Source organism: Miscanthus floridulus, chromosome 8, assembly GCF_019320115.1.
Source record: "Miscanthus floridulus cultivar M001 chromosome 8, ASM1932011v1, whole genome shotgun sequence".
Lineage (NCBI taxonomy): Eukaryota > Viridiplantae > Streptophyta > Magnoliopsida > Poales > Poaceae > Miscanthus > Miscanthus floridulus.
In genome coordinates, this window is record NC_089587.1 from 31,402,434 (window position 1) to 31,409,034 (window position 6,601).

Below are 6,601 nucleotides of genomic sequence, written 5' to 3' on the forward strand. Positions count from 1 at the left end.
TTCCTTCTGTTATTACTTCCCTTGATTTTATGATTGTTGAGAAGAGGAATTTTGGAGGCAGTTGGCCGCATCCTAATTGTCTGGCCACCATGTTTGGATAATAGAATTCATAGGTGGATTGTACTAATCTCCCATGATGAAATTCAGCTGGCAAAGTGCAAGGTTTGATAAAGGAGTTGAAAATCTTTGTGGATTCTTGGCCTGAACAACCAATTTCATAGCTAAACTTGCAAGGCAAAGTCAGATCTTCATTTTCTCTGTAAGGAAACCAGAGCACATTGCCGAATCCTTTGAAAAATAGCTTGAAGAGATGACCAATGTCTATATCAATGCTTATAGATGCTGCTGCTTCCCCATAAGTCTGACAAGCCTTAACCTTTGCTGTGCTGCCTTCAGCATAGTTAACTGAGGGGAAACTTAGGTTGAAGAGGCTCACAGGGGTTATCTGATGCATATATAGTTGGAGCCACATTTGAATTAGCCACCAGGGACCATTCACACAAGAAATTTCTCCACCTTGGCGCATCTGAAGGGTGATCTGATGCATCATATGATAAGCAGACCCTAAGAGATATTTGCCTAATGGGATCTGGGTGCCTGCAGCTAAGTCTTCAGCCATTACCATGTGATTCAGGGTTGGTTCATTGGATTTTCCACAGAAGATGAATCTGCATAGCCACATATTCATGAAGGCTTTCAACTCTTTGTCAGAAACGGTGCCAGATGCATTCATATAGTTCTGGATATGTTTGACCCATCCACATCCAGAACTGACGGCTCTTTGATTACTCTTGCTCTTGTACTTATAAGGATATACTGGCAATGACACATTCAAACCAGTCATCATGAATACGTCGGCTAGAGTGATGGTTATAATACCATGACCAAAGATAAAGGCATTGGTAGCGTCAGACCAAAAATGAGAAGCTGCTATCAGAAGGGAATCATTCCTGGGCGTCTCTGCTAAAGATAACTCCAGACAATGACTGATGTCCTGACTTTCCCAGTGGCTGCTGCTTTTCTCCAACATGCTCCTGTACCAGTTGCGCCATCCGGTGATTGGGGGAAATGGCCAATTCTTGAACGTGTTTGGCCATCGGTTTGGTGAGGTAATCCCAGACTTGAAAGAAATTCTTTGGGTTTCCTTCTCAATAATTTCAGAAGGGTCAGGATTTCCCATTGGGCCGAGGAAATAGGAGTCGGGGTTGGCAGCATAAGGGATCAAAATCTGGCTCTTGTACTCCTTTAGAAGATGATTGAAATCAGAGGGGAGTAAATCAAAAGAGGAGCGGAAAGATGAGATGAAAGTTGCCGAATATAAATAAAGTTTACCTCTGGAATTTCATCCTGGGTCGCCATTGAAGATTTGAAGGAGGTCCGAGGTTGCGCTGAAAGCTTGAATTTTTGGGCAGCGGCTGTGGTTTTGAACGGTGATGACCTAGGAGGATGAAAGAGCTTGTGGTCAATTTCAGAATAAAACAACTTTTATCCCGAAATTGAGGGGGCATGTGTTAACACTGGATTTTGGTCGATTCTGGAAGATGACAGGTAGACCCACATGCGGGAAGAAGGGTGTTCGGCAAACAACGCAAGCGGTCAGCTAAATGCTTGTGCGGTCGGTTATTCTGGAAGGCGGTAACTCCATTCGAGAAAACAGAAGATGGCAGGCAAGACCGATCGGAAAGATGAGAGTTGTATTAATAAAGGAATCTATAAGTTTAGGGTAAGGAATCGTAAGTTTCCAAGTTTGTTTAGAAGTTCCTTTGTAAATCGTAGTCCTTTAGGACTCACATTTTGTCTAGGGTATAAATATTGACCCTCGACCATTGTAATAAGGGTTCACAACCACATCAATACAATCGGCCCCGTGCCAACTTTCGAGTCCTCTTGTCGTGTCGTCGAGTTCTTCGAGAGGAACCATCGATCCGTCGACCTCCGTAAGTCCCGACAACCTTGTTATCATGTTTAGTATCATGCGGTGGATTTAGACATGGTGCAAGTAGTCTTGTTTGTTTTCAATGGTCGTGCGGCGGATCTTTGCTTGACAATCAAGAAGTCTTTGCTTATGCTTCGTTTATGAGTAGATACCGTGCGGCAGGCGTTTACTCATATGCTTAGTGAAAGCGAGATAGTTATCGGCTCTATATTAGATATGGCAAATCTAAATAGATTCATTAAGTTATCCAGTGTTGCATGTTTTAAACCTCTTATATATTTGTAACACACTTCTGCCCAATCTAGATTGATATTGTTCGGCCTTCTTTCTCTTGTGGTTTTATTCGTGCTTCAACGATCATTGTTTATTTTTATATTACCCTTGCAAAATAGATAACATGCTCATAGTGACTGAATTGTCTTAATCTAGATTGTCACATGTTGCGGGTTCATGCATGTTAATCACGTTTAAGCTTTAACGAAACTAGGTGTCGTGCGGCAGATGCAGGTTTTAGTTTAGTTTAATCACTTTTATTTGTACGTTTCTTCTTCATGGATCCCAATTCGGCTGGATTGCCGAGCTTGGTTATGCATTAACTCATAATTAATTTCACTTGTTCAAACATGTCTTTCCATGCACATGCATTCGGCAATTAGGTCTTCACGTGCATTTACCCGACGATTAGCTGAATAGTTTATGAACTTGTTGGCAGACAGCTCTCTATAGCCGTATGTCGTTGTAAGTGGCTTCAGGGCCGTATATGTGGAACTGTCCGGTATTACCCGACATGTTCCGGTTTGACATTTAATTGTTTTATCCCTTGTTAGTTTTTTCTGGTCAAACTGACTGGCACGCTTCCGGATCACGAAACACCCGGGAACCCGATTGAAGCCACGCTTTTCAGCTTGCTGTGTGTGAGGCACAGTACGTCACATTTTGTGTCAACAGGTTCTACCATGGATACTGTAGCCTTTGTTTTGTCTGGGTTAGCTCTTATGCCTTCGGGTCCGATGATGTACCCAAGCATCTTCCGTCAGCTTACGCTGAAGACACACTTTTCTAGATTAAGTTTTAATCTTGCTTCTCTAAGATTGGTGAAGGTTTCCCTCAAATCTGCAATGTGGTCTGTTTCATTCTTGCTCATTACCACGATGTCATCAACATAAGCTATGATGTTTTTCTGCAGCTGCGGGCCAAGGACCACCTTTGTCATTCTGGCGAAGGTTGAGCCAGCGTTTTTCAGTCATTTGGACATTCTTGTGTAACAGTAGGTTCCAAAGGGTGTGGTGAAACTTGTTTTGTCTTCGTCCTCCTTTTTGAGCCATATCTGATGGTATCCAAAAAAGCAGTCCAGAAGTGAGAAGCGTTTGCACGCTGCTGCTTTGTCGACCAAGGTGTCTATTCTTGGTAGTGGGAATGGATCTTTCTTACAGGCTTTGTTTAGATCTATGAAGTCTATACACATTCTCATCTTCCCATTTTTCTTGGGTACCAAGACCGTGTTCGCCAGCCATTTTGAATACTTGACCTCTCTTATTACATTTGCATCCAATAATATCTGAACTTCTGCTTTTGCGACCAGAATTCTGTTCTCCGACATCTTCCTTTGTCGCTGCTTTTTGGGTTTAAGTTAGGGTTGATGTAACACCCCAAATTTTGCACTTTTAGAAATAGAGTAAAAATGATTTATTTTGTAGTTTTGTGCTCATAAAAACATAGGTAAAAGAAATTTTTCTTTAAATTAAAATCCAACATAAGGGTAACAACATGTTTGTGCATACATGCCATTGCATTGATACTTTTGTGATGAGTGGTTAGGAAAATAAATTCAAATCTCAATATTTAAAATATTGCTTTCAAGTAGTGGTTTAAAAAGAATTTGAAAATTTGCAAAAACAAAAGATGCCTTGTTTTTAAAATCTAAAGTCTTGGAAAAGGTTTTAAGACACGTTAGGACGATGCCTCTCTTTCCGGGAATCTTTCCGACCTTTTTCGGGATTAAATTCATATTTCTTGGAGTTTTATCTTTTTCCTTGATCAATGCAAAAGTCTTTTTCGGGAGCTAAACCACTTTGGTTGTGTTCCTTATTCTTCCATCTATTCCCAGGAATTTTTCTAGTATTTTTTCGGAGCTCAGAGATATTTTTCGGAGCCTAAATATTAATTCCCGATTTTCTATAATTATTTTAATTCCGAAAATCAATATTTAGTAAAATATCTCGGATTTCCAAAATATCCAAACCCTACGTGTATATATATGCCGGCGTAGCCCTCGATGCGAGGATTCCAGAAGTACAGCCCGTTTTTCGAGCCGCCAAACGTAGCCCCGCAGATCGGACGCCGAAGTTCCCCACAGCTAGGTTTCCGGCGAAGGTTCGGCGAGCTTTTCTGGCCAACTCCGGTGTCCCCTGCGAATTCCGAGACAATCACAAGGTTCGTATCGATCTCCTCTACACCGTCTCGTGTTTTGTTTCACGAATCCGTTACCGTTTGAACCGTTCCCCATCCTTTCTTTTCCTTCTCCGGCGAGCATCACCATTGTCGGCCATCTCTTGCCCTCGCGGCCAGCCCCAGGCCATGGGCTAGTGCTACCGCGCCGCTGCCTAGCCCCGCCGGCCATCCCTGTGCCCCTGCACGAGCCCCTGTGCAACTTTGCTGCTTGCTGGGCCGCTTGGCCTACCGCAGCCGCGGCTCGTCGCTGCGCCGCTGGCCAGCCAGCAGAGCCCCAGCCGACCGCCAAGCTTCCCCCATGGCTCCTCCATGGCCAGCCGCCCAGTTTCCCCCTTGGCCGCTCCTGTTTCCCTCCATGCGTGCGCCCCTCTGTTTCCGTATGAACAGTGCCTCGTAATTCTACTGTAGCGCTTTTGATCCAGAGGTAGAAGAAGGGCATATCCGCGAATAAAGTTTTCTTAAATCGCAGACAGGTCCCTGATTTATTTAACTTCCGTCCTTTTCATCTATTATTCATCCGTATGATATCCGAATTCAATTCTTTCAGTTTCATCTTTCCAATATGTATTCCCATCATTGTTTAATCCCGCCAATACTAAATATTTTATTTATTTCAGCTCTTTTCAAGTGAAATACCTAGAATGCCCTCCCTTGTTTAAATCGTCCGGAGTCCGTATCTTTTCCGTCCGATCTCCGTTTTCAGCGGTTTTTGCGCTCACGCGATCGTAGAAACAAGACCTACATGTAAGTAACCTTTTCATAAGTTGTTTATCATGTTTGGTGTACTGCTTTTATTTATTTGTATATGTTTGCTTGTATGTCGAAGCGCTCTACGCAGTAGCGCTAATGGTTTTCATGTCACATGATTTTTCATATATAGCTAAATATTAAATTGGTTAACATGCTTATAATTAGTTTTATAACTAGAAACAATATATGTTTTATATCCCGGTGATTATACATAACCTGTTAATTTGCTTAATCAGTAACTTCAGTATAGTCTTAGATTATAATTAGTTGAATGTTGCATATGTGTTAAGTATGAATAGATGCCCTCACACGATTTATGTTTTTAATTTATAGATGTTTAAATGACTAAAAGTATATATATAATCTTTTATAATTATAAAATATGACGTATGCCAACATTAATGCCTTTTTAATTATGACTTGCTTAGATCAATTATGAGACATAATATAATTGTTCTATTAGTTGCTCTCACATGTTCTATATTTCTAAAGTAAAGTTTAAATACTTTATATAATATGAGATATGTTGATTAATAAAATATGATTAATTAGTGACATAAACATGTATGTCTTTAAATTGTAATTTGCCAAGTTTAAATGTGACATATATACTTTGAATATATATACTCTCATTTGTTATTATATTTCAATTTAATTTGCATAAATGATATCAAGATATTTATAATTAAGATATGATTAATTTATCTTAGTTTTCTAAATCTAATAACTCAAGTATAAAACGACTTAACTCAATTTTAGATATTCCCCTGAGATATCTTATACATGTTTTATGATCATTAAAATAGATAAAGCATATAGTTTTCTTTCCAACGTAAATCCTTCGATAGATGTTTCTGTTTTACCGTAGCTCCGATTAGTGTATCTTTCGCGTGTGTGTGATCGTAGCAATGCGTAGATTAGATTTTGAATCTTTTTCATTGATTGGTGTATTGATCTAATCTAGTATGTTTGCTATGCATGCTTGTTCGGATGCTTGTGTGGTGCTTTTCGGTCTTGTCCAGTCGGTGAGTTTTGCGTTGGTGATCTATAAGAAGTTGGAGATCAAGAAGAAGAAGAAAACGTTGAAGATTAAAGCTTACCGAAGGATCGGTGTTTAAGGCAAGTATAGTTTGGGTTTTCTTTCTGTGACCATGATCTTGAAACTTGATTAATGAATATGCTACAAACATAAAAGATGACTTGTTAGCAACAACAGGAGGGTTAAATTCTCTCTCCACACGGTCTCATTTGTAAGTGATCATCCGGGACTTATAGTACAGCTGTGAGGGCTATATGGCTCTGGCTCTAGTTGCTTGGGAGACCTTTTCTAGCAGGCTTAGAGGATACTGCGAGTTGGGTATAGGACAGCCTCTGTCCTGTTGTGCCTTGCTATGGAAGCGGCATTTTAATGGAAGGGGGGTTCCTATATCCGATGACCCTGCGGCCCTTCCCGGTTAGACGAAC

General features: G+C 40.6%; 1 long non-coding RNA gene across 1 annotated transcript; it reads left to right on the forward strand.

Annotated features, from left to right (window-relative positions):
* The first annotated feature begins 4,234 nt into the window (after positions 1-4,234).
* LOC136471476 (uncharacterized) lies at positions 4,235-6,215 on the forward strand. The gene is made up of 3 exons (XR_010762046.1): positions 4,235-4,369; positions 5,005-5,131; positions 6,160-6,215. It is a non-coding gene; the product is annotated as an uncharacterized lncRNA (long non-coding RNA).
* The last annotated feature ends 386 nt before the right edge of the window (positions 6,216-6,601 follow it).